Source organism: Lonchura striata, chromosome 23 (genome assembly GCF_050655825.1).
Source record: "Lonchura striata isolate lonStrDom1 chromosome 23, ASM5065582v1, whole genome shotgun sequence".
NCBI classification, from domain to species: Eukaryota; Metazoa; Chordata; class Aves; order Passeriformes; family Estrildidae; genus Lonchura; species Lonchura striata.
In genome coordinates, this window is record NC_140725.1 from 8,448,121 (window position 1) to 8,461,263 (window position 13,143).

Consider the following 13,143-nt stretch of genomic DNA (forward strand, 5'->3'; position numbering starts at 1 on the left):
CTGTGCTGGGAACAAATGTGCCTGCTGCTCTCAGCACTGACTTCCCTCACCGTGCTCCCAGCACTTCCCTGAGCTGAAATGCTTTCACATCTGCAGGGAGGGGACGGGCAGAGCAAAACTGTTCCCTGAAGATAAAGAGTGCAATCATCTATTTTATTTTCCGCTTTCCACATCAATGAGGAGAAGTTCTCCTCCAGGGACAGGCAGCACCATGCTGCACTCCACCCCTCCCCAGTCAGCAGCACGAAGCAGCCCTGGACGTGGAGATGCGAAGCTCCAGGAAGATCAGAGCTGGGGCAGGAGGGGAAGCAGGGCCAAAGCAGAGCCCGAGGCCATGGACAGGAGTTACACCAAGGTCAGGCCTTGAAGTTGTGGCTACAAAAGCAAACAGAGGCAGAGCAGCTCTGGTAAGATCCCCAAAAGAAAAAGAAAAAAGAAAAAAAAAAATAAACACAAGGAAAAGAAAAGAAGATGGCACAAAAATCCAGGCAGAAGCTGTCACATGAGAGAATGATTCTTTTTAAGCCAAAGATAAATAATATATAAATAAGGCTTTCTGCTGCTTGAAGATACTAGAGTTGATCAGAAGCTCAAATACCTCAAGGAAATGAGCTTTGTTCCCTTGATTTCTTCCTCTGACTGCTCCTTTTATCCTTGTTTTCCCCTTTTACACCAGCTCTCAGTGTGCTGTGACATTGTGCCCTTCTGAACAAAAAGCTCCCCCTCCAGTTGGGCCAGCACTGACTCAGCTGTTGCTCAGATTTCTCCTAAGCCACAGTTTTGGAAACAAAACCTTCAATTTCCCTTCAATTCTGGGATCACAAGAGGTCAGGGAGCAGAGTGAGGGCGTGACAGGCTACACCAAGGTCCTTCAGGGACTCTGTCACCTCCAGGGACCAAGGTCCTTCTCTACAGGCGAGGATCAATCCCCTGGAGCTGCTCCAGGGCTGGAGCCAGGCTGGAGAGCTGGGGGTGCTCCCTGGAGAGGAGAAGCTCCAGGGAGAGCTCAGAGCCCCTGCAGGGCCTGGAGGGGCTCCAGGAGAGCTGGAGAGGGACTGGGGACAAGGGCAAAACTGGAACCTGCCTCTATTTCTGCAAGAGTCACTTTAGGCTTCACAGCCTCCCCTTGGTCCCCCTTTCCCCCCAGTCGCTGTTTTTCAGCAGGATGGGGCTCAAAGCTCGTGACACACCATGAACAGCCTCGTGCTAAATGCCAGGAAATTCTGCAGCAAAAGCAGGCAATCACTCTGGGCAGCTTAATCTTTGACTGCTTAAATTAAGATCTTTTACAAGGGCTTTATTTTGAAGGAAAGAGTGATCAGCTTGTCCTGAAAATGAGATTCTTTTAAAGTGTTTCATCTGCATTACCCACGTTTGACAAGTCTGACATGATGGAAGCTCTGGTGGAGGATGTACTTAGAGGGCTTGGTGTAAATTCCAGGCAGGGGATGGATCTGCAGCTTACTCCAAGTCAATTACTGCCAATGCCCCACCTCTGCTGCTTCCCACAAGCAAATAACTCCTGAATTTTTTGCTACATTCCTATCCCTGAATTTTTCTTTGCAATTAAGTTCTGCCTTATTCCATGGCTGTATCTGTGCCTTTGTGTGAAATACATCATCCCAAAGCAAAAGTGAGGGTTTCTCTACGTCCCTGGGAGCCACCAACCAGCCCAGGAGCTCTCACACCAGTCAGACCAGTATGGCATCACCTGGGACCTGTAAACCATGAAAGCAGTGGCTGCTCATTCTACCTGGGGCAGGGGAAATTCGATATTTTCGTGTTCAGTAAGGAAGTGACAGAAATAGAATGGTGCCTTATCAGTGTCTTGGCCCCTGTCAGGGGAAACCCTCCTGGAGTGGTTCTGCACCAGGAAAAGGAGATGCACAGACTCTTTTGGTCCTCAGCTTCTTGTTTTATCATTTTCTTATTGAAAGTTTTGTACACCATCTGTAGCAGACGCTGTGTGCTGGAAAAGCACAGCAAAAATGGACAACAAGTTCTTGTTACAAGGTCTTTTAAGACTAAACTATCCAATTAAGAAATGACACCTAGATTATTTTCCCTTTTAACCCAATAACTGATCCCTCAAAGCCTGCACTGTGGACGCTTCTTCCCAGTTACAAGACATCACCCAAACCCATGAGGAAGGAAGAAGAAGGAAGAAGAAGGAAGAAGAAGGCCTAGAAGAACAACCTGCCTCTGCCCTAAAACCTCCATCTTGTTTCCATCTACAGCATACTAAAAATCCCAAAACCTAAATTTCTCACCCAAGTGACATACTCTCTATTATCTATTTCACACTTTTGTGGGCTCTAGTCTATCTTGAAGTCTTGGAAGCTTTCTCCAAGAATGAGGGTCAAAGTCAGTGCTTCTCTGGGCGTCAGGACACCCCAGAGCAGACAGAGAAATATTCCCTGTGCCCTGGGTTCCCACAGTGCCCTTGGTGAATAACAAAGAGCCCACTGGGAGACCAGCCAGGTGGGACATGCAAGGAACAAACATTTTACATATTCCAGTTTGTTCTGCCTTTTTCGTCTGCTTAATAAGGGAGAGAGGCTTGGTGTGTGGAATGAGAAAGAAAAATCAGGTGGAACGTTGCCTTTCCCAGTGGGCACCACTGTGCTGGATGGAGCTCCTGTGTCCCAGCAGGAATGGCAGTGCCTGTCACCAACTATGAAACCAAAGGAATGAACAGTGGGGGTTCCACCATCTTTCACTTTCAGGCAGTTGGTTCCTATTTAAATAATGAGAATCTTAATTTTTAGCTTGATTTGGGGTGGCCTCCTTGTATTTAATTATAGCACAGAGATGCAGGACCAGGACCATGGCAGGGTTGGAATGAGATGGGATTTAAGGTCCCTTCAGCTCAAATCATTCCATGATTCCCTGACCTTCTTGGGCTAAGCTTAAGCACAGGGACACTGATTCTTCGGGAGGAGAGCTGGGACTGCTCCTAGACAATCACAGCCAGGGCCCTCTCTGCACCCTGGAGCCATAAATTATCCTTGTCCTTTTTTTTTTTACTTCTCTTTTCTTGCTCTTTTCCTCCTGGATTAAATAAAAGCTGCAACAAGAAGCTCAGACGGTTGGTAACATAAATCACACCTGGGTGGGAGGTAGAGCTCCTTTGTCACACAGCATTTGACACAAATCCTGGCACTCCAAACCTCCAGGTGTCCTCAGGAAAGACTGATCCGGGTGGGGAGGGGTTGGAAAAGGATGGTGAAGAAGAGAGGTGGAGGTGGAGATAGAAGGGGGAGGAAGGAGCAGTCAAGAAGCCAAAACTTTGTGTTTCTGCCAGTCCCACCATGCAGCTGAGTTATTAGCATGCTTCCACCCTTGGTGGGGCTTTCCCAACTTGCTCCTGGCCTCCAGGAAGCCCATCCAGATGTGGAGTGCCCAGCCCTGAGCCCAGGCGGGGTGAGGGCCATGAGGAGCCCTTCCCTGTGCAGAACTGCAGGGGATTAGTGGGGGTGGAGAGGATCACAGGAGCACAGCACTGGGGGAGCAGAGCACTGCCAGACCCCATCCCCACACAGTGTGGGAAGGGGAGTCCATCATTCCGGCCTGGTGGAGCATCATCAGCTCTCCTTGAAGCACTTAATGGGAAGAACATTTGTCCCTCTCGGAGTGCCAGCCACACGTGGGACAGCTCTTTGCACACAAGTGTCACTGGGATGGGCTGGGCTGGAACTGCCAGCCCCAGGAATGCAGGGCAGGAAGGAGCAAAGCTGGAAAACCCAGAGCTGGGAGAGACAGGCAGGGCTGGGGCACACGGGCAGAGTCACCAAAGCAGCACCAGGGGGTTTGGGCCGTGTTCTGGACTCATGGTGTCTGTGTTCAGGAAAAATCCAGCAATGGAGCAGTCACCCTGCAGGGCTGAAGAGAATTTTAAATGCAGCAATCAGAGATAGCCACAAGCTCTGCTTTTCCATGTAATTTTCTGAATTTGGCCCATTTCTTGCTGTGGGCTGTGCAACACCTCTGGCTGACAGCTCTTAATAGCAGCCTTTTCAAGCTGCCATCAGGATCTTGGGCTGAGCAGTGGGAATGTCCCATCCACCTGCAGTGCTGCTGGAGATGGATGGAATACAGTTCCATGTGAACTCACAGCAGCTGGAAAACATCCCCCTCCAACACAGGCTGCCACTCAAAATAAGGCTTAAATACCTTATTTGCAAATACAGAGAACAGGAAGAAAAAACTCCCAGCTGGAGGGAAGCAGCTACTGGGTTAGAGAAGACATGTGTCCATTCTGATAATTCCTGCAAGGAAGCAATTGTTTTAATGAAATAAATCAGAGAAACGCAGAATGGGCTGGAGTGAAAGAGCTCTTTGCAGAGCCACAGAGCCTCCTCACAAACCCAACAGGTTTTTACAGGTCCCTTCCTGCAGGAAACACGTCAAACCTCCAGCACCTCTCCCTTGTCAGCATCCTGCCCTAGGCTGGGGGCAAAGTCTGACACCAGCAGAAAGTGTGGATCCCATTTCCTCAGTGTGCTGGAGAGGGAGGGAGGGATGAGGGAATCGTGCCTGGTGGCCCAGGGAGGAGCTGGTGGGAAGAACAGCAGTTTTCACACAAACCCGCAGGGGGTTTATTTGCTTCTCTGAAATCCAGTGTGTAATTAACTGATCTTTGATAACATTTGCCTTGTCAGGATAGAATTCAGATTTTATCTTGTCTGACAGCAGCATTTATGGTGTTAATGCTGGGAAAGAAAGGGAGACGTTGTAATTGCGGAAACCCTATTTAATTTGAGGATTCTGTTATCTTGTCACCAGGGCTGAGATTTCACTAATAGATTGTGACTCTAGCAAAATTATATGCTCATATAGATGGGATTTTAACAGACAAGATCCCATTGATATTTCTGTGAAGATACAGTGGCTGCACTGAGTGTGCAGAGATGTGGTTTTGCTTTGGGAAGTTGGGGAGGGAAAGAGTTGGGGCAGAGCTGGATCACCCTGGGGTGGGAGCAGAGGGTCTCCAGAGCAGGCAGGACACAGAACCCTTCTGGTAAAGTCTCCACAGCACCAGCTGTGCCTTGGTCATGCCGCCGAAGTCCCCACCCTGGAGTGACCAGAGCAGGAAGGACGGGCCCTGGTGTGCTCCAGGCTGGGTCTATAAACAAAGGTGTTTCCCTGGAAGGACAAATACCCACAGACTTTTCAATACCCTTCCCAGCTAATGGGCAATCAATTATTTCCATTTATGGCAAAATCATAAACTCCAGACTCCAGGAGCCCATTGCATCTCCATCAAGATTATTGATTATCTTGCAGCTTGCTAACAAGTGTTCCTGGGAGATCCCCTCCCTTCAGCCCAGCCTGATTCCAGCACAAATCCTGCAGAAACCCATCACCGGTGCATGGCGGGCGTGCATGTGAATGTGCAAGGCTTTGGAAGACTCTGCTGGCACTTGAAAAATATTTGCCTGGAAACCCAAGAGGTGATAAAGCTGACTGTGCCCACTATCAGGCAGGAGCAAGGAGCAGGTGTCTGCTCCACAACACGGGAACACTCGGCTCCGATAGCATAATCCAGCCATGCTGGATTTACCCAACACTTTTATCTGCCTCGCTGCTCCCCCCCCTTCCTCTGAGTAAGATAAGAGCAACACTAAAAAAATAAAATCACAAATAGCCTTGTTAGTAGATATTGGAGGGGTTTTATCACTTTTATTTATTTATTTCTATCTGATTAATTCTTATCGGTGATGCCAGCTGTCAGGAAGACAAATGTGACACCCCATTAACACCTGATTCCCTGGGAACGCTGCACGGATGAGCGATGTTGTTTTGGTGAGGCACCGGCTGGCTTTGGCTCAGGGCCCTGATGTCCGGGAAATCTTCCTTCCCCAGGAGCATCCCAGAGCAGGGCGAGGGAGCGGCCCTGCCTCGCCTTCCCTCCCTCCCTTCCCTCCTCCCCTCCCTTCCCTCCCCTCCCTCCCCTCCCTCCCCTTCCCTCCCTCCCTCCCTCCCTCCCTCCCTCCCTCCCCCCCTCCCTCCCTCCCCTCTTTTCCCTCAGGATGTGAGAGAACAGCGTGTGCTGTCTGCTCGTCTTCTGGGGGATTTGTGCCTCCTGGAGAGAGTTTTAAATCGCCGTGGGTGCTGCAGTTATTTCCTTTATTGCTCTGAGGAAATGGGGTTCAGGGTGGCACCCGAATCAGGCTCGGCAGCCGGAGCTGGTGAGACAGCACAGAGAGCTCGGCCAAGAGGAGCTCCCATTTCCCTTGGAAACACATCCACAGTGTGTCACAACATCCTGCTCAAAACACATAAAACATCGACTGAAAGCCAAGAAGCTTTTGTTTTCCTGATGAAATATTGAAATTTGCAGCAGGAAGCAAACAGAACTCATGGGGGGAAAAAAAGATAAAAATCATTCTGCCAAAAGCTTAACAAATTCCATCCTTGGTAGGGAAACCTCCCTGACCACACTTGCCTCTCCAGTCAGAATCCTAAAATAGTTTGGTAAGGGACCTCAAAGATGATTTTGTTCCAGCACTGGGACATGTCCACTGTCCCAGGCTGCTCCAAGCCCCATCCAGCCTGGCCTGGGACACTTCCAGGGGTCCAGGGGCAGCCACATCTTCTGTGGGCACAACTTCTCTTCAGTACAAGTTCTAAACTAAACTGCCCCATGTCCCCAGGTGCCACATCCACAAGATTTGCAAACCCCTCCAGGGATGGTGACTGCACCCCTGCCCTGGGCAGCTCTGTCAGAGCTTGACAGCCCCTTCCCATGAAGAAATGTTCAAGCATCCAGTCTAAACCTCCCCTGGTGCATCCTGGGGACATTTTCTCTCATCCCATCACTTCTTACTAGGGAATAAAATCCTTTCCTTGGGGAAGAAAAGGCTGTTTGTTAAGAGAGTTCCTTCTAATTCCATTGAGAAAAAAATTAAACTCCCAGGAAGATGTTTTGCTCCATCTTGCTTGCTTTCTACTAGTTCTGTCTTTAATGGAGTTACTGGGATACTTTTGAAAGCAGAGAGTCTTATCTTAACCTCTGCTCTTTTTGGAAATTATTTAGTGCAGCTCTCTTATCTGGACAGAATTAAAGATCTTAAGGTGTTTGTACCCTGCTATCCCTCCTCCTCAGCCCTCCAAAAATACTACAGACTTTAAATAAGTATAATTAAAGGAGATTAAGAAAGAAAGAAAAGAGGTGATGGTAAAATATTGTTCTTTTGTGAAAGGAGGTCAGAAAGCAAACAAACCTTCCACGGGTGGCTGGCAAAGCAATGAGGAAGGAAAAAATCTGCTCCTGGGGCAGATCTTCTGGGAAGTCTGTGAACCCTGCACTGCAGATTTGCTCTGCTTGGTTTGTGCTCGGCTCTGTCCCGCTGCTGGCCAGGGGAGGACGAGGCTTTGCCCTGTGCACAGAGCCCTCTCTTGGCTGGGCTCTTGTGTCCCCAAGACCTTCCATGGGGATGCCTCTGTCTGGGACCTCTCCAGGGAGGGCTTTTTGCTGCATGGCTCAGGGATAAACCAAACAGTCAGGCTGAGTTTAGGATCTGAACCTCCTCATGGTGGTGTTTTTGTGCCTTATCTGATGGGTCAGGTCTGTTTTCACAGGGACTGGAGCTGGGGACACAGCCAGAGGACATGGAGGTGCTGCTCCTCCTCCCAGCGCTCCCAGCTCTGCAGGAACATTGGATTTGTGGAGCCACGGGACCCTGTGCTCCCCACCCAGCCCTCACCTGCAGGGTCAGATCAGGCACTTCTCTCTCCACTCCTTCCAGTTGCACTGGGACAAAAACTCTGTTTCTGCCAGGCCTGATGCCCTCCTGGTTCCAAGGAGAGGCTGAGCCTCTCAGCATGAGGGGTGTGGAGCACAAATCCCTTGAGGAGCTCATGGGTCACTGCTCACTCCCTTGAACACTCGTGAGCCGGGCCCAGCTTGCAGCAGAACAGATTTTGTGTGAGCTGGGGCTTTGTTTGCTTTGTTTGCTCTGCCCCCCACTCCTCTTAGAACAGCAGAGCCAGGACAACAAGTAAAGGTTTTATCCTTCCAGGTGGAAAAGCAACCAAGAGGTAATGCCACGCATTTGTAAACATTTACTGGATGAGATTTGGAGAGAGCAGCTGAGTGTGAGCACCCTGGACACACAGTCCAATGGTACCCACTGGTACCATTGGTACCCAAATGGTCCTGCTCCACCCCAAATCCTCACACAGCCCTACAGGTACCCTCTGCTCCACCCCAAATCCTCACACAGCCCTACAGGTACCCTCTGCTCCACCCCAAATCCTCACACAGCCCTACAGGTACCCTCTGCTCCACCCCAAATCCCCATCCTCCCCGTCTGCCCTCTCTTCCCTCACAGCTCCTTGCTGGGAGCCCCAGTTTTGTAGAACACAGAGGAGAGTTGTGGTCGCTGGCAGAGGAGTCACCAGGGTTTGTTTAACAAATCCTGGTGGCAGAGGGCTGGTGGGTGCGGAGGGTTTCACCTTGAGGCTGCCCCGGGCAGCCCCGATGTGTGCAGGGCAGTTAAACAGATGTCAGCCGCTGCTGGATGGAGTCGTTAGTGGGAGCGCTGGAGTGGGCAGTGCTTGGGGGAATTAATGAAATCGTTCAGCCCTAGCAGCAGGAAGAGGGGAGAGGGAAGGGCTGATGTGAGATTTGGAAAGAAATGAGGATTTAATGAGGTGCAAAGAGGCCACAAGGGAGGTTTCTGCTCTAATGGGGAGAACGTGGGGCGGGAGAAGGGGCCGGGACCCACAGCCCAGGGGGTGCAAGGGGCTGAAATGCTGGAGGTGCCTCTGGGGCACTGCACGGAGCAGAACTCCGAAGAAGTGAAAAAGTGGAAAAAAGGCCACCTCGAGAGCAACAGAACCCATCGCATTAATGGGACCAAATCTGCTGCTGCTCGGGATGACTGAGCAAGGCTCCTATGCAGCTGGTGAATTACTGGGTTTTTAAAGAACACATCTTCCCAGGCACACAAAACCAGGGACAAAAGTTTGAAGCTATTTCCTTGAAGAGTCCCAGCGATCTGAGTGATGATGAAAAGATGAAGGGCACAAGTCCAGGTGGTAAATCAGTCCAGAGGGTGCAGCCCAGTGCTGCAGCCCTACCCTCCCTTTCCTTCATTAAGCACGTTGATAGCTCAGGCTGGGGGCAGGTGAATTTAGATTTGAACTTTCTTTCCCCCTTCGTGGTGGCACTTTCTGCCTTTTGCTTCTTTGAATCAGGAGATGCAGAATTGCCAAAGGAAAATAAAATAAAATGTCATCTTTTTTATTTAATATTTAACTGCTGCTTAGACTCCTCCAAGAAAAGACCCTGATATTACTGTTTGGATTGAATTACGATGGCTCCGCCTGAAAGTTATATATTGCTGGTGCTCCATTATTCATTAATCGCAGCTTTTCCTGTCAAGATCTACATGTACTTCTCAGCTGGTGCCTTGCCTGTGCAATGCCTCAGATGGGGAGGGAATGTAAAAAAGATGCCTCTTAATTGTTTGGGGATTTCAGACACAGCTTTTAAAACATCATTGTCGGCTCCTGAACGATGGCATCCTTTTCCCTGCGAGCTCTGGATTGCCAACAGATGTTACCAGCCCCAGCTGCACCAACTCCAGGAGCTGGAGAGGCATAAACAGCAGCAGGGCACGGGCAGCGAGCTCTGGGGATGGGTTCTGTCCTGGGGAGAAGGGACAAAGCCCAGGCTCGGGGACTCGGTGAGTCTGAGCAGCACTCGCTGGGCCAAGGCTGCAAGAGGGGCTGGGCTGTCAAAGAATGGTGGAGCTGCCAGCAGACAGGCAAGTTTAGGGGGAAGGAAATAAATTTAGGGAATTTTCTGTCCTGCAGCTTGAGGGTGGGCGTTCCTGGGTCAGGTCCTCCCTCTCTGACAGACCTGACCTAGGTCTGAGGGCACCTCTGTGGTTCAGCTCCTGCTCTGGGGGATGGAGGTCGAGCCACCATTCCATGGGATGGAGCCCTGGAGGTCCTGAACCCACCTGCCCAAGGGAAGCAAGGAATTGACCTCTTGGTTTGCTTGGCTTGTGGGTGCAGTTTTTGCTTTCCCTATTAAATGGAGTTTATCTCAATCCATGAGCTATCCAGATTTTACCCTCCTGATTCCCTCCCCGACCTTGCCGTGGGGAGTGGGTGAGAGGCCGTGAGGGGCTGGGACTGGCTGGGGTTAAGCCACGACATTTCTGCAAGCAGAACACTCCTCAGGACATGATATGGTGCAGTGAGGAAGGAAAAACCACAGGTTTCATCAGAGATAGAGTGAGTTAATGTTTTGTACTGAGCAGAAATTGTTACCAGAGCAGCTGTGGCTGCCCCTGGATCCCTGGCAGTGCCCAAGGCCAGGCTGGACACTGGGGCTGGGAGCTCCTGGGACAGTGGGAGGGGTCCCTGCCATGGCAGGGGTGGGACAAGGTCCCTTCCAACCCAAGGCATCCCATGGTTCTCTGAAGAGCACACGGGACAATCCCATGACAGTCCCCAGAGGCACCCCAGGGTCTGGGGGTGCAGGGGGGGCACCCTGGGGGCACAGGGTTGTACCTGGCTGGGACCAATCTGCCCTGGAAGGAACCCTGCTGGGAGCTCATTCCCATGGCCATGGTGCTGCCAGATCTGCCCTGACCCACCTTCTGCCCCTCTGTCATGTCCCTGTCCCTGTCCCTGTCCCTGTCCCTGTCCCTGTGCCTGCTGGCAGCAACAACAGGGCACAGTTCAGCTGTGCCCCCTCTCCAAGTGAAAGTCCACTGTCCCCAGATGTCCCTAGGACACCGGGGCCATTTCCTCAGTCACTGAAGGTGTTTGTTTATTATGGGGCAGGCAGGACCCCAGGGTGCAGGGACAGCCCTGCTCCCCTCACTTGTCCTTCATTTTAATGGGATACAGACATAAATCATAGATCTGATGCTGCACATGGGCTCTGGCTATATTTTTTTTATAAAGAACATTTGCTCTGATTTATAGAGCTCTGGGTTTTGAATTAGTCTAGCTTGAAAACTGAATCAAATCTTTCCATCAAGTCTGTTTTTTTGCATTATGAATGGCTTAGCTGTTTAGTAATGGAATGCCAATCAGCCATTGCTGCTCTCCGTGGGCAATGCCGAGAGGATCATTTCGGAACATAGACTCTGTGATTACCTGAAATGAACTGTAAAATTGTATTTTGTTTAAAGCTTTCTCTTCTGCTCAGAGGTTTCTGAGCAGATTGTGGAGTCGCTGTGCTGGGCGGGATGGGGTTAAAGCAGGAGGGGGACATGGAGGGAAGAGGCATTCCTTGAGTTCCTGCCAGACTTTGCTCCTGTGTGCAACCAGGAGGATGGATTCCTCAGCAGAAGGGATGGCCTAGGAGCTCAGCCCAGATCACATCCCTGGCCTGTACACAGTGGGATTATGGCTTTTTCCCACTTCCTGCCTGTTCTCCGGCTTGGGGAAGGAAAAGCAGCCGGAGCAGCTCTCCTGGCCCAGGGGCTGCTGGAGCCATGGACCCAGCCCGGATCCCCACACAATCCTCAGCTGCCCTGGAGCTGCTCTCCGGCTTTGCAGGCAGGAAAAGGTGCAGCAGAGCCCCCAGTTTGAACAGAAGCTGTGCTGGGAGCAGGGCCCCAATCAGGACTGGGGCAGCTCCTGGCACAGCTGGAGACCCCTGGGGACAGGCAGGAGTTAGGGGACAAGGAAAACCCTGGAATGCTTGGTTCCCACTCCTCCCAGCATCTCAAAGCTTGGCCTGACACAGAACAGCATCCCATGGACATGGAGCTGACCCAAGAACCCTCAGCCAACAGCCCCAGCACAGACCTCCTGAGCCCAGCTCCCCAGAGCTGCTGCAGCCCCACCAGAGCATGAAACATGAGAAATACTTAAAAATCCTCAGTCAGCCAGGCTGATTGTCCCCAGAAAAGACCACCCTCCCTCCAGACTGAATTTGTCAGAATTCAATTTTAATGAAGCTTCCTCCAAGGAAGGCCCTCGACACCAAGGTGACAGAGCTCCCCACCTTCAGCTCATATTTTTACTTTGTCACATACACAGAAGCATAAAAAATAAGCTGTTTTTCAATCAAACAACCCAAGGTTGTCCAAATCTTTCATATTCAACCCGAGTGAATTATTCAGTGAATAATTTTGCTGTATTTAATGAGTTCCAGTTTGATTTGATGATGTGTAAGTTTACAAACACTCTCTGTCTGCTCCCATCCATCTCAATATGAGCGATTCGCTGAGGTATTCCTTTAAAGTCACGTTTAATGGCTTTGGGTTAGGTCTCATTAATACAGAAATGATTTTACTAAAGAGCTCACACACTAAACCCACTCTGCAGAATACATCAGCAAAAACACTTTAAATGGGCTGAAATAAATAACTTTCTGGAGCTTTCATATGCAGCTCCAGAACATCTAAGCTGAGATGTACTCGAATGGTTACACCAAATCCTTGTTTTGTAGAGAAAACTGATGCAATTCCACGTGAGATCATGTCAGGCCAGGCCCAGGGGCACAGTTCCAGGCTGGCAGTGGGGAGGCAAGGGGCCCGTGTCTCATCTCAGCTGTCCTCATGTAAATTTGAGTGTTCTGCTGGTGCCCTGACCCCCCTTTCCAGCCTCCCTGCGTGGGTTTTGCCCAGTGCAAAACACCCCTTTACACACAACCACGTGAATTCAAAAAAATAGGGAGGAAAAAAAAAATATTAATGTCAGTATCAGACCCAAATTGTCTGTTTGCTGCAGCTTTGGGTCTCATGGGGGACTGGGAGTTCTGGTTGAGGCTTTTCCTGCCGTCAAATCTCGTTTTCCTTCTGCATCCTGTGCCACTACTCCAACATCTGATGGAGCTTCACTCAGGTCACCCCTGGGGACTTTTTCCTCTGCTCAGCTCCTGCTGACAGAAGGTGGCAGAAGCATCGTGAACCTCAATTCCTCTGTCAAATTTTCTGGAAAATAACCAAAACATTCAAAAATGACAGAGATGGGAGAAAGCAGAGATCCACACCCTGTACTCACAGCGTGGAGTTTCTTTAGAGCTCAATTGCCAAAATAGACAAAATAGACAAAATAGACAAAACACCGGCAGGAAGTTTCCAATTTACAAATTGTGTGCAAAGTCTCACCAGGAGGGCGTGCCAGTGGTCAGTGAGAGGCACGGCAGAGAGTGGGGCTGTCCCT

The 13,143-nt window shown here is 50.4% G+C and overlaps 1 protein-coding gene across 1 annotated transcript in view; it reads right to left on the reverse strand.

Moving 5' to 3' along the window:
* Window positions 1-5,984: 5,984 nt before the first annotated feature.
* LOC146765576 (uncharacterized) overlaps window positions 5,985-13,143 on the reverse strand; it is a 36,136-nt gene continuing 28,977 nt past the window's right edge. The window contains exon 6 of the mRNA XM_085559895.1: window positions 5,985-12,911. The gene's annotated coding sequence lies outside the window, so the exon portion shown is untranslated. The remainder of the gene's footprint in view (window positions 12,912-13,143) is intronic.